The sequence below is a fragment of the Lepisma saccharinum genome, chromosome 15 (assembly GCF_977018435.1).
Source record: "Lepisma saccharinum chromosome 15, izLepSacc3.1, whole genome shotgun sequence".
NCBI lineage: Eukaryota > Metazoa > Arthropoda > Insecta > Zygentoma > Lepismatidae > Lepisma > Lepisma saccharinum.
Window position 1 is genome coordinate 80,468,232 of NC_139243.1, and position 25,441 is coordinate 80,493,672.

Sequence of the window (25,441 nt, forward strand, 5' to 3'; positions counted from 1 at the left end):
TACTGTCATAGGTAAAACATACAGTCTCATGATTTATTTTTTTATTTCCATTCGCTTAGTTGATGTACCTGTTCATAGCCTACAGCGGGGACCACTCCTTGCTTTACGTCAGGAATGTCAAACTCCAGTCTTCGTAGGAGAAACAGTATGGGAGACACGCTTTCACATTTTCCTCTACGATAGTTCTGGTATTGACTGGTTCTTCGATGACAGAGAGACTGATTTTGAACAGTTTATATATCACTGAATAAGAATTCGTTGATACTTTAGATTAAATTTACAAATTTCAAAAAATATTCCTTAGTTTCCGAAATATTATTAACCGAACTGGTATTAATTGTTGTCTGTCAGGGATTTAGTAATCCATACTGCGAACTTCAGTATCTTTGAGTAAACCAAATTATATGAGGATCCAGTAGCTTCTGGTTATTTTATCATTATTATTACAATAATCAACTTTCTTCATTAGCACCCTTAAATTATGAACATATCATTGTGGAGTGTCCACCCGATTAAGTGGCTAGGCTTTTATGTTTGTTTAAACTTCATATCCTCAGATTATTGTTCTTAAAATAGTTTAATCTGTTTATCATTTGCCAGTAGGAGCGCTGTTGAAGGTAATTTAAGTGGAACAACACAAGTTTTCTGCGGATTATGTTTGCATAAATCATATTCATATAGCATTGTATCCTTGTGCACTGGTATCCATGAGTATTAACGTGCAAATTGTCCATCACCATGTTCATGCACTCTATTTGACCCAATAATAGCTTCAAGAATTAAAAGAAAACTCAAAACAAGCTGTTGAAAACTTCTGCACCATCATTCACATAGCTTAAAAACACACAGGATGTAAGAAAAAAATAATGAAAATAGTCATGGACAACTTGCACGGTAATACTCATGGATCCCTCTGTACCTCTCATCTTGGTTAATATTGCAGATGTTTTCCCTTGATGCTACGTTATCAAATATCCATGCAAATAAGTTGGAGTGTTATATTTTGGAAAGCTGCTTTTCTCTTTTCTGTCAAAAAATGCAAATTTAATTCAAGTGCTGCTACAGGGCCCCTAGTGGAACATTTCCTAAATAGCATAACGGGAATAGTTAATTGTACTATTTGATTTGATCTTGTTATTTAGCGTCGCGTTTCTGCCACATCTTTGTGCACATATCTTACAATTTGTCCCACATCACACAAGGAACAAACTATTCAACTCTGGTAGGGTCGATGTTTCCTCCTGACTGGATAAATTGTATTTGATCAATGACAATGTTTCTTGTTCACTGTCTGATGATTTTATCCCTCTTTTAACAATATTATTGTCATATTATTTGTAGCACAAGATATTTATTAGATTTTCAAAGCTTCATTCAAAACTACTCTGGACGAATATAATATTTCCTGCTTTTGATTGTCATAAATTGAAGCATCTGGCTTATATGAAAGTGATGTCATGCACTCAGCTCGCTGGTAAGAAATGGCATGCCATTTTTGTTGACTGATAAACTTGATACAAGCCAGTGGTATATTGAAGAAGGGCTATCGGGCTTGAGTCATCGAAATGACCTCGAATATATATATATATATATATATATATATATATATATATATATATATATATATATATATACAGGGTGTTTCTAAAGGTCGTTTACAACGCTTGGGAGGTGATTCCTCACACGAAAACAAGCAAAAAGTCTAAGTTCCATTTTTACGACTGAGGCTTCGTTTCCGAGATAGGAGCCTCGCAAAAGGTGACAAAGGGAACGTCACACCTGACTTGGACGAATACTATAACAGATAGAGAGGCGGTTCCAAGGGAATCATAAAGGAATCGTATGTGCTCAGTCCGGAAGTCACTATGAAAAGTTCACTGCACGCATGCGCAATGGAGTCCTCAAAGGAATTGGGGATTTCCAGCAAGAACAATACATGGAAAGGGTATGTAACGCAGAAAGAAGGACCGTGACAATGAGAAATGCGTTCAAGACAACACATCCCGACCTCAAACATCAAAACATGAGCACCGAACATAAAATCCGAAAAGTTGAGCACGGTTGCATACCCCAGTTACACGCGAGAAATGAACGAATCATGTCATGTGGCATACGAGAGACACATTACTCCACCAGGAGGAGGGAAAGAAAAACACATTATCAGGTGATTGCGACAACGTGTATTTTTACACGCGACAACTACGTAATATCCCCCCCACACACACACAACAAACAACAAATGCTACAATATCTTACGCACAGACAGTCCGTGTCACTGTACACCAACTGAAGATGTCACTTTCACCACACAAAGGGGGTGGGGAGCAATACCAAGAGTGTTCTCACTGAGATTTGCCGAGGGCAATAATCACAGACGGTTTTCAAAATGTCTGCCATTCACTTCTACGCAGAGATGACAGCGACATTTCAAGGATTGTCGAGTACGAGCAAACAAGCCAGAAGTATCTGCTACCGTCGCGGCGGCGACGTTGATGCGACAACGAGGTCCTCAGCTGATGTGACAGGTGTGTCGTATACGAGGGTTTTCATTTCTCCCCAGAAGAAAAAATCGAGAGGGTTGAGATCTGGCGACCTCGGTGGCCAAGGCACAGGCTCATCCCTACCAATGAACCTATTGCGAAACACGTCATGCAGGAAATGTCGTACATTACAATCGATATGAGCTGGTGCACCATCGTGTTGGTACCACATTTCTTGCCGCAGTGCCAAAGGTACGGTCTCCAACAGTTCAGGCAGAACGTCACTAAGAAATGCATGATATGTGCGACCATTCAGGCGAACAGGGAGAATGTATGGTCCAATTAAATGATCATGTACTATCCCGCACAACACATTCACTGAAAACCTGTGCTGGTGATGGGCCACAAAAAGTGCATGTGGGTTGTCAAAGTCCCATACATGACTGTTTCTACTATTGAAGACATCAGTCCTGGTGAAAATGGCTTCATCTGTCCACAATACGTTTGCCCCGAAGTGAGGGTTTGTGTCCAGATGATGCAACAACCATTGGCAAAACTCCATACGAGGGCGAAAGTCACGAGGTAACAGTTCTTGTACTTTCTGCAGTTGAAAAGGGTGCATTCCTTCCTCTGACAACACTCGCCAAACATTCACATGAGACGTGTTTCGTGCTCGAGCGAGCACGCGCGTACTAGTTCCAGGATGTTCTGCGACCGCTGTTAACACATCTTCTGCAAACTGATGTGTGCGTACACTTCGGGGTCTTCCAACTTCTTGCCGCGGTGGTAACACTGACCCTGTTTCACGCAGTCGATTGTCCACTACCTGAAAGAAGGTGTGAGACGGTAAAGGTCTATGTGGAAAGCGTTCTCCATAAAGACGCCTTGCCTCGCGGCTATTACCACGTGCCTCCCCATACATGAGATGCATGTCTGCTAGCTGCTGGGTCGTATACGCAGCCATCTGTGTAATAGGGAGCTGGAACTGCAAAGTATTGTTTTTGTTTAACACTGGCACACTGCACAAATTGGCCGTATCACCGTACGAACACCACACACCAATTGCTGCGATACTTGACTTGTCCACTCCACCACGTCAACTTCTTTCAATACAACATACTAGTACTCTTCAATGCGTATGACAACCTAGAGCGAACTGCTGATCATATCCCAGCACCTGCAACACGACTGGAACGACTGCCGGAGAGAACCAACCCTTCGAGCTCCTCTCGCGGGAACAGCAGTCATGAAGGTCAAACGTAGACTACGAGAGCCAGACTTGCCTGTGCAGCGCTTCCAAAACTGGTCTCTTTTACGTCACAATGATCGCGTGCGAACACTTTTGGTATTGCTCCCTACCCCCTTTGTGTGGTGAAAATGACATCTTCAGTTGGTGTACAGTGACACGCACTGTCTGTGCATAAGACATTGTAGCATTTGTTGTTTGTTGTGTGTGTGTGTCGGGGGGGGATATTACGTAGTTGTCGCGTGTAAAAATACACGTTGTCGCAATCACCTGATAATGTGTTTTTCTTTCCCTCCTCCTGGTGGAGTAATGTGTCTCTCGTATGCCACATGACATGATTCGTTCATTCCTCGCGTGTAACTGGGGTATGCAACCGTGCTCAACTTTTCGGATTTTGTGTTCGGTGCTCATGTTTTGATGTTTGAGGTCGGGATGTGTTGTCTTTAACGCATTTCTCATTGTCACGGTCCTTCTTGCTGCGTTACATACCCTTTCCATGTATTGTTCTTGCTGGAAATCCCCAATTCCTTTGAGGACTCCATTGCGCATGCGTGCAGTGAACTTTTCATAGTGACTTCCGGACTGAGCACATACGATTCCTTTATGATTCCCTTGGAACCGCCTCTCTATCTGTGATAGTATTCGTCCCAGTTAGGTGTGACGATCACTTTGTCACCTTTTGCGAGGCTTCTATCTCGGAAACGAAGCCTCAGTCGTAAAAATGGAACTTAGACTTTTTGCTTGTTTTCGTGTGAGGAATCACCTCCCAAGCGTTGTAAACGACCTTTAGAAACACCCTGTATATATATATATATATATATATATATATATATTTATTGTGCATGGCTTTGAGGCTACTGCTTAAGGTGTTCGGGGGACACAACTTACTAAAACAGGAAAAAGGGGAAGAATTAGAAAAAGCACTTTGTCATTTGACAAACTTGATTTAAGTCGTCGCTTCCTGTCTTTCAACAGTGTCTGTACAGCAATTCCTTACAAAAAAAAACAAATTTATTTTCTTTGTCACAATCGATTATTCAATCTTCAAAAAGGCACGGGAATAGAAAGCTAGTCGCTCTTTCTTTGGGATTGGACTATTATACTAAATATAGGAGCAGAAAAAGTCTACGGCTTTGTGTGGGACGTACTTTCACTTGGTATCATTATCAGTTCCAATAAATGCGTGCATAAATTATTAGAGTTCACTCTCCGAAAGCACTGTGCCAATATATTCGGCACGTTAATTTACATCCAAGAGTCAAGGATAAAAGGGGGGGGTAATGTGTTGGAGAAAAAAAACTCCGAACAAACAGCTCGCTGAATAATCACACAAAAAGGGAGAGTATTTGTACAGTTCGAACAGGGCAAGTCGGTAGCAGGATCAAAAATCTATAATCGTCACTTTACCTTGATGCAATCCTTCTGATGGTCCTTATCACAATCGCAAGCACATGGTATGGATCACGTAACTGCATACATAGGCCTCTTCACGAGTCTAGAAATCGTGGCTTCCAAAGTTGTATTCCCATCTCACCATTGCAATGCGAGGCCGAAGGAATTGCGTATAGGCAAGGCGATCCTGCTCCGCAGCTAGTCGACTGTGGGCGGCTGTTTCGAAGACCGGATGCGAACTGTGTTACTGACAATCGGGAATCGTGCAAGAAAAGGGAAGGGGGGAGGAGAGTATAGTTTAGCTTATCTACGACAGATGGCACCACCATCTAAATGCCGTAGCGCTATCGTATTTTGCGGTGGAGAGTTTATTTTCTCCGAAAAAACTCTATAAACGTACAAAAAGTACGAGTAATATTCCCAAATTGAATATATAATATTTGGAATGTTACAAACTCCCGGGCCCTGGGAAAAGAAAGAAAAAACTGCCCGCAAAATAAAGTAACAAGGAAAATAATGGCCTAAACGACCAAGTAGCTTCAAAGTCTTACAAGACAAGAGTTGCACTTAAGTTATGAAAATATGCTTAAAACAAACACCTTTATATATATATGTTATAAAATGACCATTTGCTCAGTTTTAACGCAAAAGACAGGTATGAACAGAGAAATACCATTAAAATAGAAATACACACCAAATATGTACAATCCCCCAAATGAACCTGCAAGGAAAAAATCCTAAGAGTATACCTATGATACATAGAACCAAAACATAATATAAATATCAAACTCAGAGTAAAACACCCATAATAGTTGGATTAATATCAATAGTGGCAAAAAGAAATCCATCAAGGTATAATAACATACCGGTTAAAAAAAACCTACATAAATATCAACAAAGATGATATATCAAAGTCCACAAGACATATAATTTAACCTTAAACTCCATATTGGCCATCCCGGATCCAATATTGCAAAGAGATCATACACAGGCAAAATGACCATTTTCATCACATTTAGATTAAATAGCAAAACAGATAGCACAAATGTTTTCAAACTGGACGACGCCAGAACACAGAATCACTACCAGGCAAAGGCCTACACAAGAATTAAAGCGATGCGCAACACTACGAAATGTTCCGAGGCGTAGTACACACTCGTCGCAAGATGGTCACACTAGCAAGGATGCAACGGAATTCTCCCATGGCGTAATTGTAGTATAGAAGTAGCCTCGTGAAAATATGAAAAAAAGAAAAGGAAAGGAATCAAATCAAGAATAATAAAGGTAGAAGTTAGAAATAGAAACAGGAAAGTTAAGACTACACCCTACAGCAGGAAGGAATAGAAGGAAGTAGCATCATTACAGAGCGCATGCATTACAAATACTTGTGATGAATCAAAATACCCAAGCTATAAACAAAAATAATTTTACATAATATCACGCCATAATCATTGCATGGAAAAATAAACATAGTTATAAAATACACTTAATAACAATAATGCATATAAATATTACCATAACACCCTTACATGTAAGACACTTCTTATGTTGACAATTTAGAGAATTAAAAAAAAAAAGGCCCAAAATATTGATACATAAGTAGGTCTAGGGGGCAGGAGAATTATGTAGTGTCTGACCCACCTGTGTATGTGCCAAGACCACTGGTGACACAGGAGAGTCAAGGTTCCGTATAATATACGGTTTGAGATGAGTCACATGTGCCTTACGGATCAACTGTTGAGTATCGGGATCCACCAATAAGGCCGTCACCGGTGTTAACATTTTGAATATTTGTACGGGACCCGACCATCTTTCCTGAAGTTTAGATGAAGTTTTATTAAAAGCGTTACTTATGGGAAAAACACGGTAAAGAACCATGTCCCCAGGTTTATAGGAAACCGGAACACGGGAATGATCATATTTACGTCGGCGTGAATGCCAAGAACGCAGCAAGTGTTGGTAAGCCTCACCCCAAGCTTGTGCCCGATCTGAAGATGGGGGAGCCGCCAGTTCCTCCTCAGTTTGCAAGTCCCAAAAAAAATTCAGAGGACCGTCAATTTCTCGGCCAAATATCAACCTCGCCGGCGTAGCGTGAGTGGCATCATGCATAGCTGTATTAAAGGCAAAAGCAATACTACTTAGGTGGAGATCCCATTTAGAGTTATCTTTGGAGTGGAAACAAATTAAGGATGACTTAAGGTTACGAATAAATCGCTCTGCCAAGGAAGGATTAGGATAATAAGGACTGGTATATATATGGCGAACATTAGATTCGAATAGGAGATTATTAAACACTTGTGAACGAAAATAGGAAGCATTATCGGATACCAATTCACATGGAGCTCCAAAAGAAAGAAAAAGGGATTTCAATTTATCAACAATGGCGTGCGAAGTCGCCGAACGAAGGGGATAAAGGGAGACCCATTTGGAAAAGGCGTCCACAACCACCAAAATATATGTATGTCCACGAGTGGAACGAACCAAGGGACCCACTAAGTCAATATAAAGACGCCGCCAAGGGTGGCGTATTACTTCAGAAGAAAGTAAACCCTGTGGCCTACGAATAGCCAATTTGGCCTTTTGACAAACATCACATGATCGCACATACGTTCGAATGTCAGCAAGATAATTAGGCCACCAGAAAAGCGTAGAAATCTTCTTTTTGTTTTGTTAGCTCCGAGGTGAGAACCACCCACCGGAGTATCATGGTAATAACGACATATAACGTTACGCAACAAGGAAGGTATAACGACCTGAGAAGTGGTAGAACGTGGTGAAGAACGAACCAATAGATCCTGGAAAAGACCAAAATTAGGGACTGTTTTATTTTCCCGGAGTTGTTCCATAATGGGACGTAATGTTGAGTCCTGCTCCTGAAGAGCAATAATATCGGCCTTGGTAAAAGGGATAATGCTAAGCTTAGGTGCGGCGCATGCCAAACTAGTAACAGAAGAGGGAGCTATGACAAAATCTTCCGGAGAATGCATCCGTGATAAACAATCAGCAACAGGATTCTTGGACGAGGGAATATGTTCCACATTGTAAGAAAAACGAGATAAGTACAATAACCAACGTCCAAATTTACCGAATTGTTCGGGATGTTTCAACAACCATGACAACGCCTGGTTATCAGTTTGAAGTGTAAAATGTTTGGAGGTTAAATACGTCTCAAATTTCTTAAATCCAAAGACAATAGCCGCGCATTCAGCCTCATAAATTGATTGCCGACGTTCCTGGAGAGTGCGTTTGCGTGAAGCAAATGCAATTGGTCGTAAAAAACCTTCTGAATCACGCTGGTTCAAAGTAGCCCCCAAAGCTAAACTAGAAGCGTCCGTCTGAAGAACAAATTCTTGGGAAAAATCAGGCAAGGACAATACAGTATGTTTCAAAAAGGCAGCTTTTAGATCATCAAAACGGACCTGATCCTCTCGGGTCCAGACAAAAGATAGATTCTTTTTGCGCTTATCAGTAAGGAAGCTAGTTCGTTCAGCGAACCGGGGAAGAAAACGGGAATAATATGAAAGAAGACCCATGACCTGCGCCACTCCTCGCTGGGATTTAGGGGGCGGTATATCTTGAATGGCGGAAATGCGTTCTGGGTCCATAACCATTTGTTTATGGCGGATAATATAACCCAAGTACCTAATCTCCTTAGCCATCCAAGTAGATTTAACCGGGTTAACCGTAAGACCAGCTTCCCGAAGAGCCAGGAGTATCTCATTCAAATGCAAAAGATGGGATTGTTCATCCGGCGAAAACACCAATAAATCGTCCGCATATGTAAGGAGAAATTTATATTTAAACTTGCCCAGAACTTCATCCAATACGCGGGACAACATTTGCGTACCCAAATTGATACCAAAGGGAACGCGCGTATATCGAAATTGACCAAAAGACGTCACAAATGCCGTTAAGTCCTTGCTCCTTTCGTCCAACCTAATCTGATGGAAGGACTGGCATAAATCAAGGCAGGAAAACACTGCCGCATTTTGCAAATGTTGGAATAATAGGTCGATACGGGGCTGTGGGAATTGATCATATGCAATTAATCGATTTAAGGATTGAAATGAACAAACCAAACGATGACCACCATTTTTCTTCGGCACCAAAAATGCCGGGCTGGCGTAAGGTGACCGACAAACCTCCACGATACCTTGAGACTGTAACTCCTTGATTTGTGTGCGCATAATATCCGTTTGAACAGGGTTCAACTGGAAAGGCTTAGCCCGAAAGGGAATATCGGATACTACAGGAATGGACACCGGAGGTAATGTACATTCACCCACCTTATCCGTAACAACGTCAGCAAAATTAGATAATCAAGTTTGCAAATCAAGAGGTGATTGAGGGGAAGAAGAAGGGAGGGGCGTAGGTTCGCGACCAGAAACAGGAGGACTTTCTTCGGAAAAGGGAAATGACACATGATGGGGATTTTTATCCAATGATAGACCCTGTTGAAAATAAGGGAAGGAAATAATCCAAGTTTCCAAAGAAATGGTCGCCTTCGCATGAGAAAAAAAATCCATTCCCAAAATTAACGGATACGGTAACAAATCCACTATCCAAAAACACCATTTCCAGGATAAATGACCCAAACGGAGTGTAAGGTCAGTTCGAGAATGCAAAGAAAAAACCTGATTTGTTACATCCTTTAAATCCATCGTTGCATTTCGATCAATAGAATAACCACTTCTAATCCGTCCCAGCAATGCAGAAGAAACAAGTGACACCGATGAAGCGGTATCAAGAAGTGCAACCGTCGGTTGATCTCCTAACAGAACCTGAATCGTTGGAAACAAACGATTGTCGGTGGAAAAAGGGTGTTCTGTATGCAATTGAAGCGGAGGAGAATCCACACTGACAGAACTCCGTAAGGATGGCGGAGGAGAGGGAACAGGATCATGTAACGAGGTATTTGAACTCGTTGGTAACGGAGAATCCGTAACAACGTCTTGTGGTACCACCGAGGGAAGAAATGAAGGACAATCGGACTGTATTAAAGGCAAACAAGAGGAAGGGTGTGAGTACTCCTGTGAGGACTCCATGGAATGCGAAATTGAGGGCGGCGGAAATTGAGGAATGTGAGGAGGGGGTCCACAAGGCCTATCCGAAGCATCTACGAAACCCGAAGATGAGCACGGTTTTGTATGGGACTCTGAATACATGTGCATACGCCATTTTAATTCAGGTTGTAACATTTGTTGAGCCAAGTTAAAAAATTCACGGATATTTTGAGGACGGGGATAACATAAAAGTAAAGAACGAGCAGGGAAATTCACCCCTTCAGTAGTGCAGGTGGCCGGGTTCTAAGCCCTCAATTGGGGCTCGAATTATCATGTGGGGCTCAGTGTTGCCAACTCACCCCACGAAAATTTCACCAACTGATATTTTGAAGACTTTCACGCTGTATGTTAACCTCACAAGCAGTGTTGCCAACTCGGGCGAGGCGTAGCTTTTCACGGTGTATGTTAACCTCACCAGCAGTGTTTCCAACTCGGCGTAGCCTTTCACGGTGTATAATTTTTTAGTTTTTTTTTTGTGTGTGAGTGTACATGTGTTCGGGCGAGGCGTAGCCTTTTACGGTGTATGTTAACCCCACTAGCCTCAGCGTACATGAGAGTTCTGAAATTTTTTTGAGGCTGGAATCATTATTTGAGGCTCGTCGTAGCTTTTTATGATGTATATTTTGAGGGCAGAGTTGGCAACACTGTGGCCTATTACTGTAGCTTTTTATGAGGGGGGTTTATTGCCCTCTGTTTACATCTGGCAACACTGCCGTAGATTGACAGTGTTGTTAAACCTACTGGGTTTTTCACTGTAAATTTTTATTAAAGGACCTGAGGGGTCTATGTATTTTTTATGTCTGGCAATACTGTTGGGGGCCTAGTGTTGGCAACACTGTGGGTTTTTACTGTAGTTTTTTTATGAGGGGGGTCTATTGCCCTCTGTTTATATTTGGCAACTCTATTGGATGTTTTTTTTTTTGAGGCTTGGGTTTTGCCAACCCATCCGAAGAAAATTCCACTATATGATCTTTCACTGGCTAAGCTAACCTACAAATAGGAATTGGCAACACTGACGAGCATCAAATGATGATTTCGAGCCTCAAATAATGATTTCGAGCATCAAATGATGATTCGAGCCTCAAATAATAATTCAAGACTCGTCGGTGTTGCCAACCCACTCTACAAAAATTCCACTATATGATATTTTGAAGCTTTTCACGGTGTATGTTAACCTCACAAGCAGTGTTGCCAACTCGGGGGCAAGGCGTAGCTTTTTATGGTGTATGTTAACCCTACCAGCAGCGTTTCCAACTCGTCGTAGCTTTTCACGGTGTATAATTTTTACACGCGCGCGCGTGTATTGTGACGAATGCATTTTCTTATCCTTGAAGGATGAATGTATCTTATCGTAATTTTCCAACTGTGGGACCAAATGTTTATATATCGTGACCTTTGTAAACCTCTTTCGGGAACAATATGTCGCACACACACGCGCTCGCGCGTGCCTGTATTGTGACGCAAGCAAACAAAAAAAACTTTGCCTATCATTACAAAAAAAAAAACTTTGACCGTATTCTTAAATAACTAACAAGGACAATGAATCTTTTTGGCTTCCGGAAACAGATCAACATGGAGACTGCACCGCCAAATTTCAATAACCTCTTACCTTCCGTATTATCTAAACTCAATGGTTTACTGATTGTTCATCTCAACAGCATTTGGACGAAACTGAATGACGATGTGGGCAAGATGTTTTATGTTTTTAATAACAATTTACATTTCTACGAAATTCCGATCGACGGGAAACTTCAAATCACCGTGAATCCGGAAAACGCAGGCGAAATCAAAATTTCTACCGGCAAGAATATTTTTCGAATCAAGCACGACAAGATGCTTTCTAACATTACGTACGATGTTTCTGCAGGAGATTATTTTTATATGGAACTTCTCGGAGATTACGACAAACTCATTCCTCTCTTTGTAGAATTACGAATCGTTTATCCTATTATAAATAACCGTTAACCAAAAATGCCTAACGACATTTTCGGCAACACCAAGCGTGTAGACCACGCAGAAGAGATTCTCATGTTGGACATTCGAGTTAAGAAGTTGAGGACCGATTTGATTGCTTTGCAGGAGACCTTAAACAAAAGTTTAGAGTCGGAAATCGCTACGCTCCAAACGCAATGTCTCGACCCCATTCTGAAAATCGATTCCGAACTGAAGACGCTGATAAAAAATTATGTCGACGTACCTTCTTACGACAACGTTCAAAATATACAGTTGAGCGTGGATTCGCTTCAAAATGATTTGGCCAAATTACAGCAATTTCAATCGAAAAATGAAGATTTGGAAAAATTGAAACTCGAAATCGAAGAACGAACTTCCGCAATAGAAAAGAATTTCTCTGAACTTCAAACCGTCGTGAACGATATAGACGCAGAACGCTTGCATGTTGTTGTTTCCAAATTACAAGAAGAATTCACCAGCACGTTGGAAGAAATTAAATCCAAGTTGCAGACTTTGGAAGATACAATGACGAACCTACCATCGTCGGACGAACTGCAGGTCATCGGTAAAAGCGTCGCGAACATAAAAATTCAATTGGAGGCCTATCAAGATTTCGAACACATTCAAACCACCATCGCTACGCTTCAGGCGTCCTTGGAATTGATCAACGAAGAAATTAAAAATATTCACGCTGAAGCAAGAGCGTTGACGAGCATTCAAGACACGTTAAGCACGGTTCAGCAGAAGATCGAATATTTAGAAAATTTGAACGTCGAAACGAATCTCGCTCATTTTCATCACGTACTCGACAACATACAGGGTGACTTGGAATCGTTACGGACGAGCGTGCCTTCGAGCGAAGATTTGGAAAAATTGAAAACGGCGGTGACGGCACTATCCGATTCGAACGACATCAAAAGTTCATTGAGCGATCTCGAGAGTAGGGTGGCCAATCTCCCCACCTCCAAAGAATTGCACGCTTTGAAAAGAAACATATCTCGAATGCTGAAACGACTAGAAACGGAAACGGCGAACGTGGAACAGATTCGAGACGAAATTAGTTCGCTGGTGTCGACGCTGCCCACTTCGCAGAGCGTCGCCGACCTTCACACGCAGTTTACAGAGATGCGAAGGATCGTGAACGATCTTACCGAGAAGAGCTCGAAATTGAATCAAGTCGAGAACCTTCAGAACATTGTCGTCAACTTCAGAGATCAAGTTGGAGTGCTGGAATCCACGCAGGAATCGACGCTGGCCTCTTTCGGTGCCAAGTTGCAAGAACTCAACGAAAACTACAAGCAGTTGAACGTGGAAGTGAAAATCAAACCGTCGTTTTCTGCCGTAACGGATACCATAATCGAGCATTTGCTGCCCATCGAAAATAAACTCGGACAAGTTCACAGTAATCTGCTCGGCGTCGACACTAAATTCGCTAAACTGCATTCTCTGCAAGCCATCGAAATCAACAGCGTACCCAATCAACAGAGAATCTCCACGTTCGTCGAAGGTAACAAACTGTACATGTTGCATCCTTATCATCCGTACTACAAGTTTCTCCTCGATGGCACGATTCAGATAGACGAATTTTCGTACTGGTCTCACGGTAGAAAAGCTAGCGTTCCCACCATGACTTTGATATCGAATCGTGGTGTCCAGAAAGCGGGAAACATTCCTCTGGCACGTTGGAACGAAACGCGCAACATATATGAAATACACGAAGACGAAGATCTCACCGTTTTCGACGTGAGTGCCGGCGATAAGCTGATCATTCAAAACACGAGCGAAGTGCCACCCTCTTTGAATCCCATCACGCTTGTGCTTCTCTTGAAACGTAATCTCTAAAAAAAATGTCTAGGCAAGCCATCGTCGAAGACTTGCATAAACCTGCACGCCGCAACTACGAACGTTTGGCTGTGGTAACCAAGGGCATCGACGACCTCTGGCAAAGTGACCTCGTGGAGATGAGTAGCGGCAATTTGAAAAACATACATAAATTGAACAAGGGCAACAAGTACCTCCTCACCGTCATAGACACATTTTCGAAATTCGCATGGGCTCTACCTTTGAAGGCGAAAACGGGAACATGCGTCACGGAAGCATTCAAATTAATTTTTCGCGAAAGCGGCGGCAGACAACCACGGTTTCTGCAAACAGACAACGGTAAAGAATTTTACAACGCCGTATTCCAAAAGTTTATTCAAAAACACAAGATTCAACATTATTCGACCTTCAGTCACATCAAAGCCAGCATCGTGGAAAGATTCAATCGAACCTTGAAAACACACATGTGGAAACGATTCACGCTTCGGGGAAATTACAAATGGGTCGACATCCTGCCGGAACTCGTCGACACCTATAATGATACGGTACACAGAACGATAGGCATGAAGCGAGCCGACGTTACCAAGTCTGACGAGCAGCGTTTAATTTCTACAGTTTACTGTCCAAAGTACACACCCACGACAAAAAAAGCTAAATACAAAATTGGAGACCGGGTGAGGATAAGCAAATTCAAACGCGCCTTCGAGAAGGGGTTCACAAAAAATTGGAGCACGGAACTCTTTACGGTGGTTCGAGTTTTACCCGGAAACCGACACACGTATATAATAAAAGATAGTAGCGGCGAGATTTTGAAAGGAAGATTTTACGAAGAGGAACTCTCTAAAACGAAACACCCCGACACGTACCTCATCGAGAAAGTATTGCGTAGGAAAGGTGACAAACTGTTTGTCAAATGGCTGTGACTTCCGGAAAAGAGTTGGATCGACGCGAACGAAGTGATCTTGTGAGTACGTGGAACGTGGTGAAGCGTCTACCGGATCCGGAAAGTCAAACGAGAAAAAAAAAAGAACGGCAAGTTGCTTCCCGACAGCATCCGCTGTCTGATCGTAGGTCCTTCGGGGTGTGGGAAAACGACACTGCTCGTGGACAATTTTCTCCTCGCACCGAATTGGTTAGATTGGAAGAACAGGCACCTGTACGTGTTCTCGAAAAGTTTGGAGCAATCCAAATACCAGCAACTGATGAAACTGTACGATGGTCTGGACATTGCAACGTTCGCCTCGGAAATAAAACCACTCGACGATTGTCGTGAAAATTCAGTCGTTGTGTTCGACGACGCCATCCTGGAAAATCAAAATGAAATTCGCAACTTTTTCACGCAAGGTCGTCACAAAGGAATGGATTGCTTCTACCTAGCTCAAACGTTTTCCAAAATTCCAAAACAGTTAGTACGCGACAACGCTAGTTTCATATGTTTGTTTCGTCAAGATCACACCAACCTCAAGCACGCGTACGATGACTACGTAGGCGGAGACATGAACTACAATCAATTTTCGGAACGCTGCTGCTCTACTTGCTGGAACGGTGACGATTTCGGATTCGCGACGATCGACATGACGAGGAAACCCAACGACGGAAAATACAGAAACAAAATCAACGACTTTCTAAACGTTGCAACGTTGTGAGAAACGACGTGTATAAATAACGTCATGACGAAACGAAAAATCGAAGACGAAAATCTCAAGCTTCGCGATTACCTCGCGAAACGCTTCAAAGGTTGGAAATCCGAGAATCGTGGATTCTACGAAGAGAAGAAACGTCAGGATCAACCCGTGATCGATGCCATCAGCAGTCTAGGTAAAGAAATTAAAAGTGTCACGGAACAAAATAAAAATTTGATCAACGAACTCGTACCGCTCGCAGCTAAAAGTTACGCCGTACCCACGCCTATTTCGAGCATTCCTTCGACGCCGTTCGAACTGAAGGATGCACCGGCACGACGTCGAGCCATAGGCAGCAGGTCTTCGGATAAAATCGAGTTGGGACCTTTGGCACGAGACTACCTGAGCACGGGGAAATTCGACAAGGATGAAGTGTTCGGATTGTATCCCAGCATGGAAACCAGCGAAGGCGGCGGTGTGGTGTGGAAGATTGGGAAATCGAAGGTGACCTTCGAAGGCAACGACATTAAAGTCAATTTAGGCGACAAGGATAGTTGGAACAGGTATCCGGGTACGGCGGGACTGTGGGAACTCGTTGCCAAAAAGCAGCCGAAAGATTACACCGACGAAGATTACCAAAGTTACAAGGAAATTCTGATCATGACGGATGCCTTGTACCAGAACAACGACGCCTCGCAGAATAGGGTGAAATCAAGCAGCGGCGAGAAGTACAGGAATCTCATCAAACCGATTTGGAACCAGGTCAAAACAGGCAGCGGCGTCAAACGCTACAACACGTTACCCAAAGAATTCGTTTGGGTGGACGACGTTAGGAAACTCGTGGACCGATTGTTGGTGATAGCCGGCGAAGAGAATGCAGGCAATCGTAATTTCTACAACGAGAAGGTTGGCATCGTGGACATGATCAGCACGAAACTTTCCAACTTCATCGTGAACGACGACAAGGGCATAGGTTACCTGATCAAAATCATCAACACGCTGCCTCCGAAATTTTGGAACGTGGCCGAAGGAAAGGGACTCGTGAACGACATCATCAACAAGTTACCTTTCGAGATGCATCTACCTGGCTACCAGTACTGCGGACCGGGTACCAAACTCGAGAAAAGATTGGAGAGAGGAGACAAGGGTGTGAATCCGTTGGACGCAGCATGCAAAGATCACGACATCGCCTACAACACCACGCAGATGGATCTGGACGCACGTCACGAAGCAGACAAAAAATTGGAACATGCAGCTTTCGAAAGGTTCGTGAGCAGAGACGCATCGCTGGGTGAACGGGTCGCCGCACTGGGTACCACCATCGCCATGAACACGAAACAAAAATTGGGGTGGGGTATATAAATAACATACCGTAAAAAAACTACACAAGAAAAAATCTCAGAATATATATATAAATAACATACCGTGAAAATAACACATAGAGCATCAACATGAAGCCCAAGGGTGTCGTGTACCAGATACCATACTCCAATCTAAAAAATCTAGGTGCTCTCGATGGGTTACTCACCAAGAAACAACGCGAGAAGAAACGTTCTTGCTTGTCGAAAGGACACGGAATGAAATTACTGCTCAGCACACCTCAATTGAAAAGATTGCAGCGTTCGCGGAAACAGCAAAAGATCGGAGGTTTCATATTCAGCATCCCCGCCATCCTGGCAGCATTGGGGGCCGTGGGAAGTTTGGCCGGCGGAAGTGCCGCCATCGCGAAAACCGTCATCGACTCGAAGAAGAACAAAGCGGAATTGGAAGAACAGAAACGTCACAACCTGGCCATGGAGAAGAAAGGGGGGAAGGGCGTGATGAAGAAGTTTAAAAAAAAGAAACAACAGCACTCACCAACCGAGACATTGAATCTCTGATCGGACCGTTACGAATCAAACACTTCAGAGGAGTTTTCATGTCCAACTCGTTACCTTCAAGCGGAGTAGTCAACTTGGACGGTCAAGAAAATCCAGGCACGCATTGGATATGTTACCACAAAAATGATGATAAAGCATTCGTTTTCGATTCTTTCGGAGGTGTTCCACCTACAAATTTAATTCATTATCTGAAAACGAACAAAACCTCTATATACTACAACGACGAACGCATTCAAAATTTCGGAGACGTGAACTGCGGTCATCTCTGCCTCTCCGTGCTCGCGTTTCTCTCTAAAATAAATAACCCTACGATCGAGGATTTCCAGAAAGCATTGTGGAACCTCAAACAGCATCACTAGGATGGGCGTGTTCCATCTCACGAGCGAATCTTCAATCTTGAAACTCACGCTGCACGACGACATCGTCTATCCTAAATCCGTGGCTCTGCGTGCATTCTACAGCATGTACCTCATACCTAACGTCACGCAGCACAACAACAAAATTAGCGTCGGAAACTAACACATCGTCGTCACGCCAGGACAATACAATCTTTCCACTTTGCAAGCTCAATTACCCAAAGGTACATACCTTTCTCAAAATTCGGTCACGCACAGAGTGGAAATCCTATCCGCGACGGAGACCGTGGACCTGGGCACCATGGGAGAACTTTTAGGTTTCGAGAACAACCACCCAAAACTCGAAGCTGGCATCAAGAATAGTAGAAGTCAGAGAGTTCTGCGCCCTCTATTGAGGCTCGCCTTAATGGATTTGTCTCGTAAGGCATGAGCCTCATTTGATGGCAGTGTTGCCAGCTGCTTACTCGAAAAAATCACCAAGGTTTTTTTTGGGGGGTAACGTAGCCTCAAGCAAGGAGCTGGCAATCTTGCTTGAGGCTCGCCTTAATAGATTTTTCTCGTAAGGCATAAGCCTTATTTTCTCGCAGTGTTGCTAATATTTTACTCGAAAAAAATCACCAAGCTTTTTTTGTCTAACCTAGCCTAAAACAAGGAGCTGGCAATTTTGCTTGAGGCTTGGCTTACAGTGCATAAAGCAAGGAGCTGGCAATCTTGCTTGAGGCTTGGTTTACAGTGCATAAAGCACTGGTATTTTTGAAATGGCTTTTTACAAAAAAAAAAGAGAGGAGAGAGAGAGAGAAGAGTTAAATAACCGACAGCTGCCAACACCCACCCTAACCTACTCTAACCTAACCTAACCTAACCTAACCTATTCTAACCTAACCTAACCTAACCTACTCTAACCTAACCTAACCTAACCTACTCTAACCTAACCTAACCTAACCTAACCTAACCTACTCTAACCTAACCTAACCTACTCTAACCTAACCTAACCTACTCTAACCTAACCTAACCTACTCTAACCTAACCTACTCTAACCTAACCTACTCTAACCTAACCTAACCTAAAGCAAGGAGTTGCCAACCTTGCTTGAGGCTTGCCTTACAGTGCATAAAGCAAGGTTGGCAACCTACTGGTATTTTTTGCCATGGCTTTTTTACAAAAAAAAAGAGAGAGGAGAGAGAGAGGAGAGTTGAACAACCGACGGCCCACCTACAGTTTTTTTTGTCTAACCTAACCTAAAGCAAGAAGCTGGCAATTTTGCTTGAGGCTTGCGTTACAGTGCATAAAGCAATTTTGCCAACCTACATATACTAAACAAGAAGATAGGTTAGGTTAGGTTAGGTTAGGTTAAGTTAGGTTAGGCAACAAACATATATACTGCCGTAAAAGAGAGGGAGATATGGGTGGATGGTAATATAGTATGTGTGTGCGTGTGTGCGTATAATATGTAGCATTATTAACTAGAGTGTGTTGGCAATTTACTTGCAACTAAAAAAATAGAGATGCCAATTTTGCCGTAAGATGAAGAGAGAGAGATTTATGGCTGGCAACAGTGGTGGGCGATGTTCTCTTATTGTAAATTTTTTCCAAGTCCCAAAAAAAAAAAGAGGCCAATATTTATATATCGTGACTTTTGTAAACTTCTCTCGGGGGAAACGATGTGCCACACACGCGTGCGCGCTTATGTATTGTGACGCAAACAAACAAACAAAATAATAATTGTTGTTTTTTAGGATACCTGGCCCCTAACCCCGCCAGGGTGCGTGGTGCCCAACCCAAAAAGGTTCTAACGGCTGCGACTCTAGATAACCGCACCTCTGTAGGGTTTCACGTGTTTTTTTTCCCCAAACTTCCATGAAACCCTACAGAGGACCTCCGTAATGCATGCAACGTGTACTAACGACTCTAGTGTTATTTGATGTTGTGATATTTTTGGATATAGAGTTTTATTGTGAGATATAGATAAAAATAATTATGTTTATTATAATATTTTCTTGATGAAGATGGAGAATATGTGTGTGTTACAAATAAAGTTGCATGCTTTTTTTTCTAGTGTGTGTGTATGTGTTTTTGATGTTTCGACAGCATCTGAAACGATAAAAAGAAATTTTATTGTTAATTTTCACGTGTAAAAAACAACAACAAATTTTTTTGTGCAAATTTTCTGATTGTCTCGTGCTATAGTGCAAAAAAGATATTGTAACTGATAACTAATGAAATTGACATTTGTAACTGATCTGAACTAGTGAAATTCGTATTGTGCCATTGTAACTGATTGTGCTAGTACAAAAAATTTCTTATTGTGCAAGAAAAGATGTTAAAAAACTTGTTAAAACTGCTCTGTGACCCTCTCGTTCTCCACGTCGTAGGCGAAGGACTTCTCTGCAATCAGGATGACACTGCATAGGGTATCCTCGGGCAAGGCATCGTGGAACTCGCAGACGACCTTGATGTTGGTTCGATCGTTGACCACAACCTTCTTTCTCTTAGATGTGTTGATGACGGTCATGGGTCTCCGTGCTTTGAACTCGCTGGGCGTGTAGTACATGTCCACGCTTCCCTCGGTCACGCGTTTGTAAGCCGAGAACGCTTCGTAAAGTTTGAGGTAATCGTTTTTGGTCACGTCGAGGTTGTAATTCTCGCGCGGGAACACTTCGTTGCGTCCATTTTTGAGATAAACGTTCTTGATTTTGCAGTCGTCGAACTTGCTGGAATCTTTTTCCTGATTCTTGTCCCTCCCGGTCTGAAAAAGCACTACGACGAAATCTGGCATGTCGAACTGTATGTTGTTGAACTGCGTCGTCACGTCGAATTCCATGTGACTTCCCGATGCCATCTTCTGTACGCACTGGTAACCGTGAAAATGAATCGGCACCTGCGGACTTTTCAAGATCTCCGCTTTGTACTTGAGGGCGTAGTTTGTTTCGTATTCCACCACCGGCATTCTCAATTCCATGCTCCGGATGACGCATTTCGCCGCTTCGGGTAAAGTGTTGGCTATCGGCGTGGTGCCGTCCAGACCCAAAGTAGCGTATCGCATCAGTGCGTCGTTGTCGTTGGCCGCTCTTCGAAACGTGATCCTCAGTCCTCCCTTCCACATGATCTCCTTGTAGTCCGAGGAGAAACCTGGCAGCAGACGCATGGGAAAAAGCACCGTGTGACTTCTCGTCGATATTTTGGTCCCGGCTTCGAATCCCCCGGCCTGGTAGTACGCTGCGTCCGTTTTGGATAATTTCAACGTTCCCACCGCCGTCGACGTGATGCCTGGATAATCTATTCTGTCGATGACGGTGTTGTGTTTCCTCACCTCCACCTGCGAGAACAGGTGAGGCACAAAGATGTCCACGAGTATCAAGTTTGCTGCTGCAGGAAACGCGTCTCCGCTTTCTTTCTTCACCACGTCGAATTGAAGGTAGAGGTCCGCTCTGTGAGGATGAATGAACCCGTCGCCTACGTCCAGGTCGTATTCGATCTCCCTGTTCGCTTCGTTCAAATTTCCGAACATAGGTTCTATTCATATTTTTACTTACGTATAGGCGTACATGATGAATCAGCAAACATATTTTTTCTAAGTCTTGCCGTTTCCAAGATAACCCTATTTCCGGTCGCTATTTTCGATTTCCGAGCATAGGTTCTATTCATATTTTACTCACATATAGGCGTACGTGACGAATCCGCAAACAGATTTCTCCTAAGTCTTGCCGTTTCCAAGATAACGCCACTTCCGGTCGCCATTTTGGATTTCCGAGCATAGGTTCTATTCATACTTTTTCTCACATATAGGCGTACGTGATGAATCCGCAAACAGATTTCTCCTAAGTCTTACCGTTTCCAAGATAACCCCACTTCCGGTCGCTATTTTCGATTTCCGAACATAGATTCTATTCATACTTTTTCTCACGTATAGGTGTACGTGATGAATCAGCAAACATATTTTTTCTAAGTCTTGCCGTTTCCAAGATAACCCTATTTCCGGTCGCTATTTTCGATTTCCGAGCATAGGTTCTATTCATATTTTACTCACATATAGGCGTACGTGACGAATCCGCAAACAGATTTCTCCTAAGTCTTGCCGTTTCCAAGATAACGCCACTTCCGGTCGCCATTTTGGATTTCCGAGCATAGGTTCTATTCATACTTTTTCTCACATATAGGCGTACGTGATGAATCAGCAAACAGATTTCTCCTAAGTCTTACCGTTTCCAAGATAACGCCACTTCCGGTCGCCATTTTGAATTTCCGAACATAGGTTCTATTCATACTTTTTCTCACGTATAGGTGTACGTGATGAATCAGCAAACATATTTTTCCTAAGTCTTACCGTTTCCAAGATAACCCCACTTCCGGTCGCCATTTTGAATTTCCGAACATAGGTTCTATTCATATTTTTTCTCACATATAGGTGTACATGACGAATCCGCAAACAGATTCTTGCTAAGTCTTACTGTTTCCAAGATAACCCCATTTCCGGTCGCCATTTTGGATTTCCGAGCATAGGTTCTATTCATACTTTTTCTCACATATAGGCGTACGTGATGAATCCGCAAACAGATTTCTCCTAAGTCATGAATTGGAGGGTTCTATGACAACCTATATTAATTCTCGTAAGAGAACAGAACGTGTCCTACGGGGCAAGTTAAGGGGCATGTGCATGGCCAAAGGGGAAGTTTTTTTGCGCGCTCAAGCATGATTTAATTTTATTATATTTTCAGATTGACCACAAAACAAGGTGTTGACAGGCAGTGTGTATATATATTGTAAGAAGATGTTTTATTATCAACCTCTACTTCTTGCAGTAAATCCTGGACACAGCGTTGCAGGTTAACAAAGGATTTTTGGTCAGTATATATTTTTTTTCTTAAAACTGTTCGGTTACTCGCTCGTTCCTGACATCATATACAAAAGTTTTCTCCGCGATGAGGATGACGCTACACAGAGTGTCGGCAGGCAAGGCATCGTGGAACTCGCACACAATCTTGATGTTGGTGCGATCGTTAACAACCACCTGCTTTCTTTTAGATGTGTTGATGACGAACATGGGTCTGCGAGCTATGAACTCGTTTGGATTGTAGTACACGTCCACGTTACCGGAAGTCACTCGTTTGTAAGCTGTGTACGCCTCGTACAGTTTCAGGTAGTCCTCTTCTGCGATGTTTAGGTTGTAGTTCTCACGTGGGAAAACTTCGTTCCTGCCATTTTTGAGGTAAATGTTCTTAATCTTGCAGTTGTCGAACTGGCTTGAATTTTTCTCCTGATTGTTACCTCTTCCTGTCTGGAAGAGTACGGCTGCAAACTCGGGCATGTCGTACCGAATGTTGTTGAATTGCGTGGTTACGTCAAATTCGAAATGATTGCCGGAAGCAGGTTTTTGCACACACTGGTAGCCATAAAACTGAATGGACACTTGAGGATTCTTCAGGATGTCGGCTTTGTACTTGAGAGCATAGTTTGATTCGTATTCTACCACTGGCACGCGCAGCTCCATGGACCTTACAATACACTTGGCAGCGTCGGGTAGTGTGTTGGGAAGCAAGGTAGTCCCGTCCGGGCCCAAAGTGCCGTATCGCATCAGTGCGTCGTTGTCGTTGGCAGCTCTGCGAAAAGTGACGCGCAAACCACCCTTCCACATGATCTCCTTGTAGTCCGAGAAGAAACCGGGCAGCAGACGCATGGGAAACAGTACTGTGTGACTTTGAGTTTTGATTTTTGTACCTGCTTCGAATCCCCCTGCCTGGTAGTATGCTGCATCGGTCTTGGAGAGTTTCAGTGTTCCCACGGCAGTCGAGGTAATCCCGGGGTAGTCAACCCTATCGATGACGGTGCCGTGCTTTCTAACTTCCACCTGCGAGAATAGGTACGGCACAAAATTATACGAGTCTTAGGTTTGCGTTGGCAAGAAATGCTTCGCCGTTGTCTCTCTTCACTACATCAAACTTGACGTACAAATCAGCTCTGTGAGGGTGAATGAATCCATCCCCGACGTCCACATCGTATTCTATCTCTCGATTCGCTTCGTTAAGGTTGGCAAACGTGCGACGGTTGGGAGGGAAGGACTGCAACTCGTAACTTTCGATTTGTTCCATGATGGCTATTTATTATATGTTAATCTCCACGACGGCAGTGGTCGCGGCTCCTGCAAAATCAACCCCCCCCCCCCCTTTTTGTTTGTCACTGCTAATTCTATGTTGTCTATGCGATTACGATATACAGGAAAGTATATCGGTGGGGAGGGTGTGTAGATAATTGGCTCCATGAACTCAGAGTTTGGTTTGAACGTAACGATAATACCTGTCTGCTTGTGACTCCCTGGGATGCCGTCAGAGGATTTGGTGATCATATCTTGATTATTTTTTACAGAGCAGTTCGGGTAGGTTGTTATTTATAGACCCCACCCCAATTTTTTTTTGTTTTGTGTTCATGGCGATGGTCGTACCTAATGCGGCGACCCGTTCGACCAGCGAGACGTCTCTGCTGACGAGTCTCCCGAAAGCTGCGTGCTCTAACTTTCTGTCAGCATCATGACGTACATCGAGATCGGTATTGGTATTGTAGGCAATATCGTGATCCTTGCATGCAGCATCCAGGGGATTCACACCCTTGTCGCCTCTTTTTAGTCGCTGTTCGAGTTTGGTACCGGGACCGCGGTACTGGTAACCTGGCAAGTGCATCTTGAAGGGTAGCTTGTTGATGATGTCGTTCACGAGACCTCGACCTTCGGCCACGTTCCAAAATTTCGGAGGTAGGGTGTTGATGATTTTGATGAGGTACCCTATGCCTTTGTCGTCATTCACAATGAAGTTGGCAAGCTTGGAGCTAACCATGTCCACAATTCCTACCTTCTCGTTGCGAAAGTTGCTGTTGCCTGCATTCTCCTCTCCTGCAATAACCAACAACCTGTCTATGAGCTTGCGCACGTCGTCAACCCACACAAACTCTTTGGGCAGGTTGTTGTAGAGTTTGACGCCGCTGCCTGTTTTGACCTGGTTCCATATCGGCTTGATGAGGTTCTTGTATTTTTCGCCGCTGCTAGATTTGACGCGATTCTGCGTAGCGTCGTTGTTTTGGTACAAGGCATCCGTCATGATCAAAATTTCCTTGTAATTTTGGTAATCTTCGTCTGTGTAATCTCTTGGCTGCTTTTTTGGTGATGAGTTCCCACAGTCCAACCGTGCCGGGATACCTGTTCCAGCTGTTTTTCTCACCCAAATTGACTTTCACGTTGTCACCCTCGAACGTGATTTTCGATTTTCCGATTTTCCAAACCACGCCCTCGTTGAGTTCCATGGTTGGGTACAATCCGAAAACCTCGTTTTTCTCGAACTAAACTCAACGGCCTGTTGATCAATCAATTTTCGGAACGCTGCTCTTCTTGCTGGAACAGTGACGATTTCGGATTCGCGACGATCGACATGACGAGGAAACCCAACGACGGAAAATACAAAAACAAAATTAACGACTTTCTAAACGTTGCAACGAGGTTTTCGGATTGTACCCAACCATGGAACTCAACGAGGGCGTGGTTTGGAAAATCGGAAAATCGAAAATCACGTTCGAGGGTGACAACGTGAAAGTCAATTTGGGTGAGAAAAACAGCTGGAACAGGTATCCCGGCACGGTTGGACTGT

At 43.2% G+C, this 25,441-nt stretch overlaps 1 protein-coding gene across 2 annotated transcripts in view; it reads left to right on the top strand.

Annotated features, from left to right (window-relative positions):
• LOC145999777 (tyrosine-protein kinase Fer-like) overlaps positions 1 to 25,441 on the top strand; it is a 311,283-nt gene that overhangs the window by 135,052 nt on the left and 150,790 nt on the right. The gene's annotated exons all lie outside the window — the stretch shown is intronic.